Source organism: Crassostrea angulata, chromosome 5 (genome assembly GCF_025612915.1).
Source record: "Crassostrea angulata isolate pt1a10 chromosome 5, ASM2561291v2, whole genome shotgun sequence".
Classification (NCBI taxonomy): domain Eukaryota; kingdom Metazoa; phylum Mollusca; class Bivalvia; order Ostreida; family Ostreidae; genus Magallana; species Magallana angulata.
In genome coordinates this window covers 59811290-59830604 of record NC_069115.1, presented here as the reverse complement: position 1 = coordinate 59830604, position 19315 = coordinate 59811290, and the positions used below count along the sequence as shown (strand labels likewise).

Below are 19315 nucleotides of genomic sequence, written 5' to 3'. Positions count from 1 at the left end.
GTTTAGAATATTCTTTTTATGATATGTGCTTGTTGAAAGGGAAAAAAACCTTAACTGATTATTCGTAATGAAACCTTTTATGATCGAGCGCTTAGAATGCAATAACAATCGATCGATTTTCGATCATAATCGATGACTGGAAATCACTACCAACAACATCCTGTCCTTAAGAGGGGCCACATAAAGATCCACCTGATGAGTGTGCTGGCCTACACCAAGGTCAAATGGGCCGGCAACAAATTCCTGGAGATGGGCTTCATTTCCGGCTTACAGCAAAGTGACCTGTCTCTTAATGGGGGGCTTTGACTCCAAATTGTCATAGAACTTCCTCCCAAGTACACTCACTTCTGCCCCAGTATCCACCACAGCTTCAATGGGGGCTCCCTGGATCCTCAGCTTTATGGTAAATGCAGTCCATGGGCAATGCTGGCTTTCTGTGACACACAACTCCCCCTCCATAGGGACTGCCTGTGGGTTTAAAGGCATCCTACTTTTATCCTCGCTGTTTTCATGGGGCCCAGACTCTGAGGTCATATCCTCCCTTGGTGGCTCCTGCAGCTTCAGACTGGGGTCTTCTGGAGTCAGGATCTCATCACTAGGAACCGGAGGTTCCTCCTCTTCAGTCAGCAGCTCCTCCTCAGGAAATGGTTCAGTTATGGGCTGATTCCTGACACGCACTCCAAATCCACCACCCTGCTTGGAATGCTCAAGACGGGTTTCCCCTGACTGACCAAACTCTGGCTTCACACTCTGCATGTCCTCTTTAAAACATTGGCAAGCTCTGGCTGCCCCCGGCCCTCCTTGTGGAGGAGGTGGCGCGACGGAGGCATCGGGTCTGCTGGGGCCCTGCCACTCTCCCTCAATTCTCAAACTGCTGCATCGGCTCCTGAGTTCCTTAATCTCACTCTCCCCTTCACCATCCTTCTGGCTATCTACAGATACCTTGTCCTTATCCGCCATGGACCTAACCGCCTCCCGCTTAGGCTTGGGGGGTCTGCTCTGACGCGAATGCTGGAAGTACTGCATGTGGTCGACAGCTTCCTCCATAGTCTTGGGTTGGCCATCCAAAGTGTACAAACCCGCCTCCCGGTCCTCCGCTCCATAACACAGACGAGGTATAGCCTGGGCATGAACATCCGGTAGCTGGGGGAATGCACGAGTAGCCAAGGTGAGCACTCAGTCAGACCACTGTCGCAGGGATTCACCACTATTCTGTGTCGCCGATTGGAAATTAAGTTGATGAGTGAGGTCTGGTGCTGATGAGCCAAAGCGCTTGTCAAACTTCCTGAGTATTTCGCTGAACCTCAGGCGGGGGTAGTCTCCAGCATCAAAGTGTAATACTCAATGGCTGGGCCCTCCAGAAAGAAACAGAATTGATCATGTTGCTCGGTCTCATTCCACTGTTGGCGAACAAATTTATGAAGGAAGGCTTTCAAGTTGCACTTGCCATCATAGCGGAGATCCTTATATCTAGGTCTATTCCGGACGGTCGGGTGGCTGGAACTGGCTGGTAGTGCAGCATAGTCTTGAGGATTGTACCGAACCACAGGCAGCTGCACATCTCCAGATGAGCCATAGGTCGCAATGGGCGTCTGCGAAAACTCCGGGGCATGGCGAGATGCTGCGGATAACCGCGCGTGCTCATGGGGATGATGAGGCGCTGCAGATAACCGCACATGTTCATGGGGATGATGAGGCGCTGCGGATAACCGCGCATCTTCATGGGTATGATGAGACGCTGCGGATATCCTTGCATATTCAGGGGGACTGCAAGACGCAGCGGGATTCCGCGCGTGACTTGCATTAGAAGGTATTTCTCTAGTGGGGGGCTCATATGCATGAGGTACTGGGATGTATGAATGGTCACCCAGGAGATGGGGTTCCCCAGACAAGGGCTCATGATACTGTGGCTGGACTTGTGCTATTCTTCTTCCCTCTCCCTCAGGACTGTAAGGCTGGGAGGAGGCCTCAAGCGTTGGGACCGCATAACCTGTAAAATACTGGTGCTGTCCCAACATTGTCCCCCCCTGCACAGTAACATACTGATCATCCCCGGGCTGAGGTGTTGGGTAATAACAGCTGGGTGCGACCGACTGGGTTACAGCAGTGCACATGCGCAGACCAAAGTATCCCTGTGAGGTATGGACCAAGGACTCCTGGACCCTAGTGGCAAGGTACTCCCCCCCGGGGAAGGATGGCGAGGCACCCAATGAGGGGGCCTACTACCTGGCATGGAGTTACTATTCCTTGGGGCAGGGCTAGGCTGAGCAAGTGAAGCTTGGGGTTGAGAATCAACAATTTGAGATGCATGTGGCAAATCAACAAGCTGCCCTTGGTTTACACTAGCAGGGTCCTGGGGTTGGTTAGTTGAACTAGTAGGGCAATAGCTACAGGGCTGGGATGTGGGCTGGTATGTGGGCCTGACAGGCCCACCGGGCATGGAGTTGGAGGGGGACAGGGTGATGGGGGGATCAAGGTCTAGCAGGTGGGGTCTCAGGTCCCCTTGAACATTAGGCGGATGCAGCGGGGTGACTCCAATGGTATCCTAAGGCCCTTGGATGACAGGAACATCCCTAACAGTTAGGTCACACTTACATGTAATGGTCATATGGGAAAGACGTGACATGGGGACCCCTACATATTCGCTAGGTGGGACAAATTCCCTATAACAAACTGGTGAACTGCATCTTACCGAAGAGCCAGGGGACACCCCTGGCTGAATACTACTGGCTGGTCCAGGCACAACAGAGTGTGCCACCTTGACCTCTGGCTCCCTTACTGTACCCTGCCAAACCAACCTCCCACACTTGGGATAGTCTGCCTGCCCTCCTGGAAAGCGGGATGGGCCGGCAGCCTGACCTAACCTAACAATGCTAGGAGCACAGTAACCCATATTGCCCGGAGTTCTAACACCTACTGTATCTGGGCCAAGATGTCTGCTCCTCATCAGGTGTTAAAGTGTCGTCTAACCCCAATAGTGTAGCGGCTTAGGTCAATATTTCAGCAAGATATTTCACTTGTGGATACAAGCACCAAATTTTGCATGAAGGTTTCTTGAACATTACTTGATCAAAAAATATCGTTGGCCATTCAAGTTTTGGTCATTTTCAAGATGGCCGCCTCTTATTTCAAAATGGCGTCTTTTTTTCATAATGTTTTCATGATATTTTGAATATTTCTGGGTAATGTTTTTATTTTCTGTGAAATTATAAAGAAAAATTTGTTGTATGATATAATTTGATGTTCATTTCAGATATGAACACTCTGCGCATGAATTCGAGTTTGGTGCTTGTATCCACAAGTGAAATATTTCATCCACTATCCGCTACACTACAAGGCTTGCAAAGCCTCTTCAAATGAAACATTCATGATGAGCGAATGGTACAATACACAAAAACCTTCCAAGTCAAAATCAACACAGACTATGCGAGAAAATGCAAATTATATGCTAAATACAACAAACTATACCTATCAACAATGGAATGAAAACTTTAAATGGGAAAACTATGCACAAAATATGCAGAGGTGAAAATAAATTCACAAATTAATCCTACAATCCTAACCACGTGGTGGCCCCCAAAATAAATTCACAAATTAATCCTACAATCCTAAGCATGTGGTGGCCCCCAAAATGGGGGCTACACCCGTATATCTACAGAAGAAAAAAAAACGCCTAATAAACAGCTTTGACACTTTGCGGGAAAAAAATTGTTCCTGTCTTATATATACAGTGAGTTAAGGGCCACGAGTTGGGCGCCAATATGGTGTTTATATACCTAACACTGCCTATGATATTAACCGTGGGTTACCCCGAACTCACCTGTACATCTCTATCCGTTGCTGTCAACTTCTAGAAAGGCGATTGGGTCCAAATCCCTTTTAGCTCGCGCAGGGGTTCCCGCCATGTGACGTCACGGGCTATTAGATAGCCCGTACGGGAAACGATTCCACAAACACCACACACACAAGAAATCCAAACTAATTAAATCTGTAAGCGAAAAAAAAAAAAATGTGTGCAAAGATACAGAGCTCTATTACCATACATATTCTGGTATTCTATTATTAATATGAAAATTATCCCTTCCCCACCACAAAAGCTTGAAAAATACACACAAAATCACATATGTATCATTTAAATTTATTGTAAAAAAACCAAACACTTTTCACGTATGCTTATATGTACATGTATTCATTTTTAAAATACATGTAGTACAACTGTTTGTTGCATGAACATTTATGTAGGATCCATTCATATATGTAGGGGATACAATCAACAGTCAGAGGTTTCTAAATTTTTGGAGTAAAGAATTTTGTTACTTTTATAAGTATGAACATTTGAAGTTTCCATTTGATAAGTCAGGTTATTAATTATATGAAGAATAATCAATAAATGACTTTATTTTAGTAATACAGAACTGTAGTTTTCAAGTTGACAATATTTGATCTTTAATATTGAAAAATTTTCAGACAAGTGAAGTTAAAGTTTGGACTAGTAAATTCTTGGTCACTTGTCCATATGGACAATGTAGAGCCCTGGCCTTTATCAAATGTTGTGGATTTTCCAAAATCTAAACATAGGTAATCACAGATTACAAAGCTCACCGAGACGAGGCATCACCCCTATGAGACCACCTTTATCATATTATATGAAAATCATACTTTATGATCTTGGATATTCATGGATTCTGTTTTGACACAAAATCAGATATCTGTTAAAAAATTGTATGATAATCATATGTTCATATCTTAATCAATATAATAATATAAAATTAAATATTGCATCCTATCATACTTACAATATATATCATATAATACAATAAAATACTGTAATAAACAAAGATGATATTGTAAATATGAAATGACATTGTATTGTGTTAAACCTTATTGTATTTGATCACATAATACAACATTATTATATATACGAGGGTCAATCAAAAAATACGAAGACAATGTGGCTGTCTATCATATGTTTTTCATGAAAGTCATACTTAACAGATTAATCTTTGCACCGACACTTATGTTATTGATATGCGAAGTTTTAGTCCATTTGATGAAACGGTATTTTTGTTACCCCTTTTTAAAAACATTATGTTTTGTCACCACGGCGCACGGTAACTTTCAAAACATGACGTCAAGATTAAACATGCACAGTTTATAGATATACCCCATCTTTTAAATTATATCATGCTTAGTCTCTTGTGCCTTTCTCCATTCAATTTAAAATGGCACTGAACCACTTAACATCTTATTTGCACACATTTGTTCGAGAATCATAAGTTAGTTCATTAAAGTTTTCATTTTCTTACCGAGTATTTCTTAGTTTACAGTAAGGATAACCCTGAACGTCGATTTACGTTACTTATTTTTTGACCAAATATTTACAGATATTCTACTCTCTTTCGGACTGTTTTATATTCAAAATACAATGACCGCCACCCTCACAAAATTTATTACAGTTAAACACAAACTTGCATATAATTGTTGACTTATTTTTTGCACCATTGAGCATTTTCACAGCTTCTATCAGCTTTTTCCTGAGTTAGATCCATTTTATTTGTACTTTTCGTTGCGCCGTGACGTCCGGCGACGTCGATGTTTTTAGTCAACTCTAAAGAGGACTATCTGTCTTTAGTTACTAATATCTGTTCGACAAAACAATATATCCCTTCATTATTTGGTACATAGAATACCATGACTATACTAAATTTGAAGTTTCAATATTATTTGGTTTTATGCCCAATTAATAGAGATATTACTTTCAACATTATATGGTTTATTGTAGACATAACACAAATTTTGACCATGCGCCGTGACCTCATTTTTGCAGGATTAAATTCTAAATAATTCTTAGAAATAAAGAAATTAATTAACTTTTTCCCTTGCAAATTCTTTGAAACTATTGCTAAATTATGTCTACCAAATTTAGTAATGATACGACGTTAAGTAACATAACTATGACAAAAGTCTTCGTATTTTTTGATTGACCCTCGTAATACAATATTGTATTGTATGATACAATATCATATTACATAATACATCATAACATTGAAACATATGATATTATATTGTATAATATTGTATGATATATTGTATTGTATGATATTGTATAATATTTGATACATAATATGATATTGTATCATATGATACAATATAATTTGATATAACATTGTATCATATCAAATGATTACAATATTATGTGATAAAGTAAAATATTATATAATACAATATTATACATACATATTGTATCATATGATACAATAATATAACATATAAACCAATATCATATTATACAATATCGTATGATACGATAATATATAATATTACAATATCATATAATACAGTTCAGCTTGATATAATTGTAAATTACAGAAACCAATATCATATTATACAATATCATATGATACAATATAATATTGTATCATAATATACAATACTATACAAAACAATATCATGATACACTATCAAATCATAAAATATCAAAAAAATTGATACAATATCATATCATATCATATAACTTTTTACAATATAACATATGATATTATATTGTATCATATTAAACAAAAGTGTTTCATATCATACAATACTTTATCATAGGAATCGTGTTATATCATTTAACAACAACCTCATCTTTCTATCAAGCAGGTTTAAGTGAGGTAGGAGATTTCTTTAGCATCCTTGATAATGGAGATCAGGCTCTGCATCTGAAGCAACCTCTGCGTTTCATTTATAATATAGTTAAATCAACTATGCAAGCTATCATCTATAAATCATGTGACCTGTTCAAAAAAATCTAAACCTCATCCAGCATCCAAAACCTATGGCTCAGATTCAGCATTCAAGCCTGTCAGGTGCATCAGTATACATAAGACGCATCTCCATGCAAGTTTGGTGAAGTTCAGACCAGTAATAGCTAAGATATCATCATCAGAGGGTACTAGCAATTAAAACTTAACCTGCTCAAGCATCCACAACATATGGCTCAGATTCAGCATCCATGCCTGTCAGGTGCATCTGTATCATAAGACACACCATCCATTCAAGTTTGGTGAAGTTAGGACCTGTAATAACTAAGATATATTTTTTAGCATCCTTGATAAATGAGATCAAGCTCTGCATCTGAAGCTTCCTCTGTGATTCATTCATATTACAGTTTAGTCAACTATGCAAGTTTGAAATAGTACTATCATCTATTAAACATGTGACCTGTTCCAAAAAACTTAACCATATCCAGCATCTGAAACCTATGGCTCAGACTCAGCATTCAAGCCTGTCAGGTGCATCAGTATCATAAGACGCACCATCCATGGAAGTCTGGTGAAGTTAAGACAAGCAATAACTAAGATATAATCATCAGAGTGCACCTGTTTCAAAAACTTTAACCAGCTCTAAAAACCTTAACCTCCTCCAGCATCCGAAACCTATGGCTCAGATTCAGCATTCAAGCCTGTCTGGTGCATCAGTATCATAAGATGCACCATCCATAGAAGTCTGGTGAAGTTAGGACCAGTAGTAACTAAGATATCATCATCAGAGGGCACCTGCAACAAAAACTTTAACCAGCTCTAAAAACCTTAACCTCCTCCAGCATCCGAAACCTATGGCTCAGATTCAGCATTCAAGCCTGTCTGGTGCATCAGTATCATAAGATGCACCATTCATAAAAGTCTGGTGAAGTTAGGACCAGTAGTAACTAAGATATCATCATCAGAGGGCACCTGCAACAAAAACTTTAACCAGCTCTAAAAACCTTAACCTCCTTCAGCATCTGTAACCTATAGCTCAGATTCAGCACCCAAGCCTGCCTGGTGCATCAGTATCATAAGACACACCATCCATGCAAGTTTGGTGAAGTACGGACCAGCAGTAACTTAGATATTGCTATCAAAGGGCACCTGCAACAAAAACTTTAACCTGCTCCAAAAACCTTAACCTCCTCCAGCATCCGAAACCTATAGCTCAGATTCAGCATTCAAGCCGGTCTGGTGCATTAGTATCATAAGACACACAATCCATGCAAGTTTGGTGAAGTACGGACCAGCAGTAACTTAGATATTGCTATCAAAGGGCACCTGCAACAAAAACTTTAACCTGCTCCAAAAACCTTAACCTCCTCCAGCATCCGAAACCTATAGCTCAGATTCAGCATTCAAGCCTGTCTGGTGCATCAGTATCATAAGACACACCATCCATGCAAGTTTGGTGAAGTACGGACCTGCAGTAACTTAGATATTGCTATCAAAGGGCACCTGCAACAAAAACTTTAACCTGGTCCAACAACCTTAACCTCCTCCAGCATCTGAAATTTAGGACTCAGATTCAGCATCCTAGTCTTTCAAGTCCATAAGTAGGTCCAGATGCATCATCCATGCAAGTTTGGTGAAGATAGGACAAGTAATAGCTTAGATACAGGACATGCAACAAAAACTTTAACCAGGTCCCAACGCCGAAGCCGACGCCGAGGGTATAGCATAAGCTCCCCCTGACTTCGTCTCGGTGAGCTAAAAATAGCACAAAGCTCACTCGATGGTGTTAGCTTGGTTGCGATATGCTAGAACTGTTTATTTGATGTGAAAATATAGGAAACTTGGAAGCAAATGTACTTAATAAAGAAAAAAATTTTACAGTTAATTGCAAGTAATACATATAAGTATGCCTCTAAAAATGCTTGTGTGCACATGTATAGGGACTGACTGCAAAGATAAAGTACAGTAACTGGCGTATTTTTTTGGACGAATCGTCTATGCAAACACCTAGTTGAATTGCTCATTTTTAGCCCAAATTTACAAAAAAAAATCCTACGATACGTCAATTCAGACAACACATAGAACTTATCGCTTTAACATGGCGTATCAAACTGCAAGTAACATTATTTAGTGTATGACGACAGAATGTCCCCGATATTGCTACCAATTATTATTAATGATTTAACATTTAAACAATTACGCTTTATAATTATGCATTGTATTTTCAAATACCAGTAACATCTATAAAGTCGCTTGCATTGTATACAATTCCCGATATCGCGTGTTATGCAAGTTGTATGAGAGTAAACTAACCTTACTTTGTCAGAAATATTTTATTCCCATGTATTAAAATAAATATCCACTCTGACCATCGCCAGTGTATTCGCCATTACGTTACCAGCCACCTGTTGACTCGGCGCATGGTCAATGTTTGTTTAACAATTTCCAGTGTCAGAAGCATGCTCCTGTCTCGTTTTGGACTTCAAAGGGGGATCTCAAGTGCAGAAAGCTTAGCAATTACTATGATTTAATGAAATTGTTTACTTTGTATCCAGTAATGCAGTTACGTTACACGCTATTTTTTTACATAGACACTGTTAGAAATAGACCAATCACTTGTCCGATTTGATAATGACGATATAAGACATATAAACGTTTCCTAAAATTTTAATTTTACAACTTTCAAAGAATTGGACAATAATTAATCAATGAACATTATTTAGCACAACTGGTGTCAGCCTATTGTAAAAACAAAAGTATTGATAATTGCCGATTATGTATTTAAAGAATTAATTTGACTTAAAAACCATTTCTTATTTATACTTTCCACTAACAACTCTTTACCAATAAAATAACTAAAATTAAAAACATTCCCTGTACTGCAATAATTTTTTCCATTCATTTTTGGTTTTAATTTTACTTTACAGTATTATCTTCCCACTTAGTCTAGTGATATATGGAACCATGTGACGATGTATTTATAAAAAACAGAACAGTAAAATTTTCAATTGATTAAAGACATGAACCATTTTTTAAATTACCGTTATTATTATGTATACTACTGTTAACAAATGAGAGAAAACAATACTTAATAAAGATGAACAATGAATTCAATAAGGTAATTTCGAATCACACAGCCAACTCAAGATGATTAAAACCAAGATTTTGAATGCTATTTTTAACAATTTTCTGACCTCAAGCCTTAGACAAGTCGATTTAGATGATAAGTCTGGTGCTCTGCTTCAGAGAAAATAAATACCGACTAATCATCGGAAAATACGGTAAATTCAATTAAATTTAAACTAGAGGTACTGTGAGCAATCAATTAAGCTCACAATTGAACCCCCCCCCCCCCCCCCTAAGGCCAAAAAAAAAAAATATTCCTGTTTCCTGTCGCCCGACCGACCCTATATTTTAACCCCCGACCCTAAAATTTTTTTCGATCGCCAAGGTTTTTTTTCCCGGAAATATTAAGATTGACCGACAGGTTTTAAATTTTAGCTAATCGGTCTTCTAAACGTTTGAGAATAAACCCTGACCTGTCTTGTCGATAAAGCGCACGATAAACATTGACTGCGTTAACATGGCGTGTCCGGAGACAGCCAGTGTGCTGTCTCTGGAATTCCAACCTTGTATACATTTGAAAGATGGCAAGAAATTTATCACTAGCGTAAAGGATTCAACAACATTTACACACCTCTTTGAATCTTACCATGATTGTCAGAATAATTCAAAAGAAGCAGAATTTACGGTGTCTGCACAAAATCAAACAAGAATACACGGTTCCTTATCGGTGGGGGAAGTCGTTCGCAACTTTTCATTAAGATCCTTTTTATTCATATGCAAAACAACCGACGATCCAGAGCTTAATAAACTTCAACAACATGCTGCAAATGCGACTAAAAAAGCTGTAAACGCATTTGAATTGCTGATGGCAGGTGGCCGTTCTATTCCCGACAAGAAACGTAGCAGGTATGTATCAAACTACAAACAAAGTACTTGACCATGCATACAGTTTCAAGGACATTTTATTTACCGGTATCAAGCAGCAAATGTGGGGTATATTTTTGTTAGCATATTAAAGAGATTGTTCTACATCAAATGATTTTAAATATTAAATAAGGTGTCAAAATATTCTGACATATTAAAAAGATCTTTTAACAATATACAAATATATGCTGTTTGCTTAAAATAAGGTGCAAGTGAAATTTTTTATATTAAATGCTTGTGTTGTAAATAAATAGATTTTACTGAACTTTTTCTAGCTCAGGGGTCAAAGGTGGGCTTTCCAGAAAGGATGAGTTGTACAACAACTTAATTGAGACCTTTTTTAAGCAACACAAGTTGGATCTCCCTAAACCAGTGCTACAGACAGAGGGCAGCTATATAGTTCAAGTATGTGTTCCAAGGAAATTAATTTTAAAGATGATACTTCTTATTAAATTCATTTTGATGCAAGTTTTAAGATTTTTATTTCTCTGACAGATTTGACTTTTACTTTGGTAAGTTTGAAACTATGCAAAGGGATTGGTCATCTATGCTATTGCTAGTTAATAGTCTGTGCACTTATATATGGTTTTGTGTGTCTTCCTCCACTCTAATCCTTCAGTCTTCATTAATTCTCATCCTTGTATCTTCATCTTAAATGTCGTCATATTAATATATATATTTAACAAACATATACTGCTTACCAAATCTAATATAAAGATACATGTGCTATCCACAATGTACAGTTTTATATCAATAATGATAAATTTGTGCCTTCTTTTTTATAAAGACATGTATTATTATATTAAATATTAAGTGGAAAATAGAAGATATAGATGTTCAACTTAGATAGTTAAATGTTTAAGTTAACTTGATGAAGGCTTATAAGATAGTTATTATTTCAGGTGTTATGTAACGCGCTGTGGTACATTACGAACCAACATTTGACTATCAACGATGCTGCACATGACAGACAGGATCTAACTCCAATTCCTGATGCATTTGACATGTACCAAGGGTTTAATGAGGTCAAAAGGAAGAAAATGAAACAGATGCCTCTTGATGCTGGATGTCTTAAATCTCATGCAGAAACTTTATATAGGTCAGTTTAAATTTGTGCTACAACTCTTTTATTACTAAAAAATATAGTAAACGATCACCTTTTCAATATTTATTTTTGATGAACCAAAGATAATTTCTTATGCAGTGGCAAATTGTTAATGCTTTTTAAATATGAATATCATTTTTGTAGTGTTCTATTGAGACCCATAACTTCTTCTACTGAAGCATGGAGGAAGGGAAGTAAAGAAATTCAGGGCCTGGCTGACTGTTTTGATTCCTATAGCAACTACCTAAAAAGAAAGAATGAAGAAATGCAGACAACTCATGCAGAGATGCATCCTGCAAGAACAATTGCTGAAGATGCAACTATTGAGCATAGGACACCATCATCATTGGTTAAGCAGCAATACCACCTGCTTGATGCTATCATAAAAGGAAAGGAAGTTGGAGAATTTTTTATTTTTGATGAAAAAGAGCATGTTAATGAACCATTTATTGACTCAAAGCAGAAATACCGATTCCTTCAGGGTCTTCAGCTGTCTGTTCCAATAGACATACTTAAATTCAGTCCAGGTGGATCAACAACATCCTCATTCATAATCTGTAGAACACTAGAGAACCGTGCAGAGTCACAGATATTAGTTCAGGGTGCCAGGTTGTTGCAGACAGCAAGATCAGAAATTCAGGAATTTCACACCGGAGAGATGAAAAAAACATTCAAAGAGAAGATTAATAATATAACTTCCTTGTCACCATCTGTTATAGGATACATATACAAGGAGTTGGCATTTGATGGCAGTCAAACAACTAATCCGGTTATGCAAGAACGTTTACGTCTCATTTCATTAGGCCATACAGATTTAATTGCAGATCTAAGGCATACCAATCCAGGAAGACCAAACACGAAGTTTGATGTGTTTTTTGAAAAGCTTCAAGAAGTTCTTGAGAATATTACAGCTGCTGATGACAGGAGACATGGCCATGCACATCTCAGTGAATTCATTTCAATATCAGACATGATCCAGAGAGCAGTATCTACTTGTCCACCTGGTACCCCTGTTCCTTCAGCAAGTCTTGTAAAACTACAGTTTGCACCGAGAAATCCATATTGCCATGGGGCTTTGAACTTTACATCTCGTTTAAATGTACAGTTTAAAATTCAAAGAAGACAACTACGCACAACTCATCCTGACAGTCATTTCTGCAATGCTCAGTTTAAGTATCTAAAATCATTTGCTGTAGAGGAAGCTGAAAGATGCATGATGGTATGCTGCGATGATAAGGCAAAAGTACCAATTGGTGATCCTGGTGCTTCAGTATCAACAAGAGTAAGGGGAAAAAAATCAATTGTACCTACTTCCAGCACCCTTGTTGCCCTTGATCACGACATGACACGGTGTTCACTCACACCATCAGTTGTATTACAATGCGAAGTGCCAAAAAGTGTTGACAAATCTTTTGTACGTGGAAAGGTTTTTACTGTGCTGAATGATTCAATTTTTCAGACTGCATCTCCTTTTCGTCATGCAGCATTCCTTTCAAAGATGATGCTTAGTTCAGGCAATGATCCTAAGCCAATGCTGTTGAAATTCACAGACGGTGGAGTAGATCAAAGAAACACTCTGGAAGCTGTTAAACTAGCAAACATCTGCTTGTTTAAGGAGTTTAACTTGGACCTTTTAATCCATGCTCGCTGTGCACCAGGCCATAGTTATACAAATCCAGCAGAGAGGGTGATGAGCATTTTAAATCTAGGACTACAAAATGTGTCTTTAGAAAGAAAACCCTGTGAGAAAAAGATTGAAGATGCTTTGAAAAACAAGAATAGCATGGCAGAAGTCAGGGCTTTTCATGAAGAAAACCCCAACTTTAGAATAAGACAAGGGTGGACAGAATCTCTTGAGGAAGTAAAAAGAACCATTCAGAATAGATTTATCAGATTGAAGCTCAAAGATGAACCTGTTCAGGTCTTAGATCCTCTCAGTGACCAAGATATTGAGGTAATGAAACGACACCTAAGAGAACTATTTCCAGACATGGACCTGACAAAATTGCAGAAGACACACACTAGAAAAATCAAGTCATACCAAGATTGGTTGGACCGTCACTGCAAATCTACACAGTATGTTTTCCAAATCAAGAAATGTGACAATGTATCTTGCTGCATTCCCCCTAGAAATTCTCAACCTTCATGGCTACCAGACCCCCAGTTAGATGCCACAGGTGAACATTATCTTCCATACTCAGAGGTGAGAGGGAAAGAAACAACAGAAAAGGACAGACCAACCCTGAAACTTTTGAAAAAAAAGAAACCACTAGTACCTGCAGAAGAACCTGCAGAAGGCGTTGATTGCTCGACTGTGCTGACAAATACATGTAAGAATGTTGATGTACTGGGATATATTGAGGAACCTCAATCAACACCAAGTCTGTGTACTGTACAGAATGCCAGATCAATTGTAGAATGCATAGAATGCAGGAAACCGCGTGTAGTATACTCAAAATACAGATTAACTGAAAGACAACAATATTCAATTGTATGTGACCTTAGTGAGCTAGAATACACCTGTGGATCACCGATACTCCCTCCTTCAAATCCATTATATAAAACGGTAATGGCGAGGTCAACCATCACATGTGAAAGTCCGGTTGAATTATCCTACTACAGGAGTGGTCTTGGCCATGCAAACCTTTGTTCATATTGTTGTGGAGAGGGGGAAGTTAATAAAGAACTCTTGCAGAAGTTCAAGACTGTTCTTCCCATCTGTGAAAGCTGCATCTTGCAGGGAAAGGACATTATTACACAGAGGCCCTATGGAAAATTTTAAAGCTTCATCTGAGGCCTGAAGACACTGTTTCCCCTATTAATATGACACATGTTTCAAGTTTAAAAAAATAAAATGTTTTTTAAAAATAAAATGTTTTTCCTACCTACCTACCCTATTTTTTTTGGTCAGGTGACAGGAAACAGAGATATTTTTTTTTTTGGCCTAAGAAAAAAATCATAACTCATGTATTTTTGCTATTATAGAAAATATTGGATGAATCTATTTCACTGTCCATTTTCTATAAATAACAACTGCTCTATTTTTAAAACTGTTAATGCTATTATATAAGTACACAAACCAATTTCTATCCTTTAAACGAAATACCACGTCAAGCAGTCATTTAATATAAACATTTTGAATTATTAGTACTGAGCCTAATTTTTTTCCGAAATTTTTTTTCCCGCACATTTTTTTTTCAATCAAAAAAAATACAATGGGGCAGGTCATTTTCAGAGAGACGGGGATGATAATCTAAACAAGAGGCCCATGGGCCACATCGCTCACCTGAGGAACAATAGGTATGATAAAGTCAGCTTAATGGAGTCATAATACAAACAATCTGGACAATGTACAATAATACATGTAGATCCTGTATAAATAAAATCCATTTTTCCCCCTTGGAACTCGGATAGCCCTGATTGCTGCCATTATTTACAAGAGCAGACTTTAATCACCGCTCCTGCACATATACAGGGACTCAACGTTACGCAGGCAGGGATGACTGCACACCTACGCAACTCAACAGGTACCAACGTTAACGCAAGCAGGGATAACGCAAGCAGGGATGACCACACACTTGCGCCAACAGCTCAACCTAACCCAAGCAGGGAGTACCGCACTCTTGCGCTAGAAAGGCCAGAACACCAGCAGGGATGACCATACACTAGTGCTCCGCCGCAACCACCACCAATACAAGCATGAATGACCACACACTCTGTATCTTAGACTTAACAAGAACACGAAGATTAGATAGGGCAGGGACTTCCACACACTCAATCTATCCAAACTCCTCGTAATGCAATGGACACTGTCCCTATATATGTGCCGGCCTAAAATAATTCATAGTATCTAAAAATTGGAAATCAAAAATAAACAAACTAATCCGGCCTAACCCAAAACTACTTATGCAGAACAACTTATATACATTGAATATTTATTATTGTATAAAAATAATCATCACAATAATTGGTTAACAGTGGATGCATTAATTAAAATAATCAAGAATCAATAAATCAAGGGCAATAACTCAATACAGTAAAAATAGCTGCCTTAGCTTCAATTTTATAGTCAAATTACATGTTGAGTATTGCAGTTCTCAAAAAGATCCTTTTCAATTGTTTATATATGGGATATTTAGCTACATCAAACTCTGAACCTTCTTGTGAGGCCGAAGAATTGTCCTGGAGCCAAAGTCTTAACAATTATAAAGAATCACCTTGCTGATTAGTTTCTGAGAAGAAGATTTTTAAAGATTTACTCTATATATTCCTAAGTAAAACTTTAACACCCCCCCCCCCCCAATGTGGCCTCACCCTACTCCTAGGGGTCATGATTTTCACAACTTTGAATCTACACTACCTGAGGATGCTTCCACCAAGTTTCAGCTTTCCTGGCTGATTAGTTTCTGAGAAGAAGATTTTTACAGATTTACTCTAGATATTCCTATGTAAAACTTTGAACCCCCATTGTGGCCCCACCCTACCCTCGGGGGTCATGATTTTCACAACTTTGAATCTACACTACCTGAGGATGCTTCCACACAAGTTTCAGCTTTCCTGGCTGTTTAGTTTCTGAGAAGAAGATTTTTAAAGATTTACTCTATATATTCCTATGTAAAACTTTGAACCCCCATTGTGGCCCCACCCTACCCCCGGGGGTCATGAATTTCACAACTTTGAATCTACACTACCTGAGGATGCTTCCACACAAGTTTCAGCTTTCCTGGCTTTCTGGTTCTTGAGAAGAAGATTTTTAAAGATTTACTCTATATATTCCTATGTAAAACTTCAATCCCCCCATTGTGGCCCCACCCAACCCCCGGGGGTCATGAATTTCACAACTTTGAATCTACACTACCTGAGGATGCTTCCACACAAGTTTCAGCTTTCCTGGCTTTCTGGTTCTTGAGAAGAAGTTTTTTGAAAATTCCTCGAAATATTTCATTAGTTTCTAATTATCTCCCCTTGAAAATGGGTGTGACCCTTAATTTTCACAACTTTGAATCCCCTTTGCCTAAGGATGATTTGTGCCAAGTTTGGTTGTAATTGGCCCAGTAGTTCTTGAGAAGATGTTGAAAATGTGAAAAGTTTACGGACGGACAGAGGGACAGACAGACGACAGACAAAATGTGATCAGAATAGCTCACTTGAGCTTTCAGCTCAGGTGAGCTAAAAATAATTTTATATGGCCTGAGACAAGCTAGCTTTGTGTCAAATTTTAGTTTCTAATTAATTCAATTATTACAAGACATGACACAGACAGGAATTAAGGATTTTTTAAACAATGACCTTGAACTTTCTCAATTGACGCACCCTGGGAAAAGGAATCCTGGTACCTATATTCAATTTGACGTCATTTTAAAGAGGTCAAGGGCTTGTTAAACATTGTTTTAGGAGAGACTGTAGGCATTTTAAATACCATATTTTTCGGGGCATAGGCCTTAATTTTTTTTCTCCGATGAGCGAGCCCCGGCCTATCACCCGGGATCAGCTAATCTTAGACTCAAAGTTGAAAAAATTTAACATTAAAATATAAAATCCACTGTTTTTATCCGTTGTACTTTTGTAGCAGTTAATTATGTGGGTTGGGTTTTTTTTTCATCCGTTTGAACTATTGTTTGATAGTTGTCCTGTTGATAATTTTTGTAATGACATCATGAGTAATAAAATGTACAGTACTGTACGAGGTATTTCCTTACAATCCCAATCAAAAGATTTTTTTTCCCACATTCGTGTATGAACCCTGGAAACTATTATTGCGTAGTAAAAAAGAAAACAAGAGGCCCATGGGCCACATCGCTCACCTGAGGAACAATAAGTATGATAAAGTCAGCTTAATGGAGTCATAATACAAATAATCTGGACAATGTACAATAATACATGTAGATCCTGTATATATAAAATCCATTTTTCCCCCTTGGAACTCGGATAGCCCTGATTGCTGCCAATATTTACAAGAGCAGACTTTAGATACCGCTCCTGCACATGTATAGGGACTCAACGTTACGCAGGCAGGTATGTCCGCACACCTTAGCAACTCAACAGGTACCAACGTAATCGCAAGCAGGAATGACCGCACACTTGCGCCAACAGCTCAACATAACGCAAGCAGGGAGTGCCGCACACTTGCGCCAGAGAAGCCAGAACACCAGCAGAGATGACCATTTACTAGTGCTCCGCCACAACCACCACAAGCAAGTATGACCGCACACTTGTATTAATGCGATACAGGGCAGGAAAGAGCGCACACTCTGTATCATAGGTTAGAAAACACAAAGATTAGATATAGCAGGGGTGTCCACACACTCAATTTATCCGTACCTGTTCAAGTTTCACCCCAAACAGTCGTACATTGTAATGCAAGAGACACTGTCCCTATATATGTGCCGGCCTAAAATAATTCATAGTATCTAAAAATTGGAAATCAAAAATAAACAAACTAATCCGGCCTAACACAAAACTACTTATGCAGAACAACTTATATACATTGAATATTTATTATCGTATAAAAATAATCATCACAATAATTGGTTAACAGTGGATGCATTAATTAAAATAATCAAGAATCAATAAATCAAGGGCAATAACTCAATACAGTAATACAAAAAGATTTTAATGAAAAAAATAGCTGCCTGCCTCAATTTTATAGTCATATCACATGTTGAGTATTGCAGTTTTCAAAAAGATCCTTTTCAATTGTTTATATATGGGATATTTAGCTACATCAAACTCTGAACCTTCTTGTGAGGCCGAAGAATTGTCCTGGAGCCAAAGTCTTAACAATTATAAAGAATCATCTTGCTGATCCGTTTCTAAAAAGAAAATTTTTAAAGATTTGCTCTATATATTCCTTTGTAAAACTTTAACACCCCCCCCCAATGTGGCCTCACCCTACCCCCAGGGATCATGATTTTCACAACTTTGAATCTACACTACCTGAGGATACTTCCACACAAGTTTCAGCTTTCCTGGCTTATGAGTTTCTGAGAAGAAGATTTTTAAATATTTACTCTATATATTCCTATGTAAAACTTAAACCCCCCCCCCCCCCATTGTGCCCCACCCTACCGCCAGGGATCATGATTTTCACAACTTTGAATCTACACTGCCTGAGGATGCTTCCACACAAGTTTCAGCTTTCCTGGCTGTTTAGTTTCTGAGAAGAAGATTTTTAAAGATTTACTCTATATATTCCTATGTAAAATTTCAACACCCCCCCCCCCAATGTGGCCTCACCCTACCCCCAGGGATCATGATTCACAACTTTGAATCTACACTACCTGAGGATGCTTCCACACAAGTTTCAGCTTTCCTGGCTGATTAGTTTTTGAGAAGATGATTTTTAAAGATTTACTCTATATTTTCCTGTGTAAAACTTCGACCCCCCATTGTGGCCCCATCCTACCCCCAGGGGTCATGATTTTCACAACTTTGAATCTACACTACCTGAGGATGCTTCCACACAAGTTTCAGCTTT

At 38.4% G+C, this 19315-nt stretch overlaps 1 protein-coding gene and 3 long non-coding RNA genes across 5 annotated transcripts in view; 3 read left to right on the top strand and 1 right to left on the bottom strand.

The window, feature by feature from the left end:
* LOC128182949 (slit homolog 2 protein-like) overlaps window positions 1–19315 on the top strand; it is a 434673-nt gene that overhangs the window by 299462 nt on the left and 115896 nt on the right. The window lies entirely within an intron of this gene.
* The window catches only part of LOC128182955 (uncharacterized), a 265011-nt gene that overhangs the window by 157158 nt on the left and 88538 nt on the right, over window positions 1–19315 (top strand). The window lies entirely within an intron of this gene.
* Window positions 1–19315, bottom strand: part of LOC128182954 (uncharacterized) — a 42137-nt gene that overhangs the window by 13939 nt on the left and 8883 nt on the right. The window contains exon 2 of the long non-coding RNA XR_008243502.1: window positions 3821–3988. This is a non-coding gene — a long non-coding RNA (uncharacterized LOC128182954). The remainder of the gene's footprint in view (window positions 1–3820; window positions 3989–19315) is intronic.
* Window positions 10930–12483, top strand: LOC128182952 (uncharacterized). The gene is made up of 4 exons (XR_008243500.1): window positions 10930–11138; window positions 11229–11245; window positions 11636–11832; window positions 11983–12483. It is a non-coding gene; the product is annotated as an uncharacterized LOC128182952 (long non-coding RNA).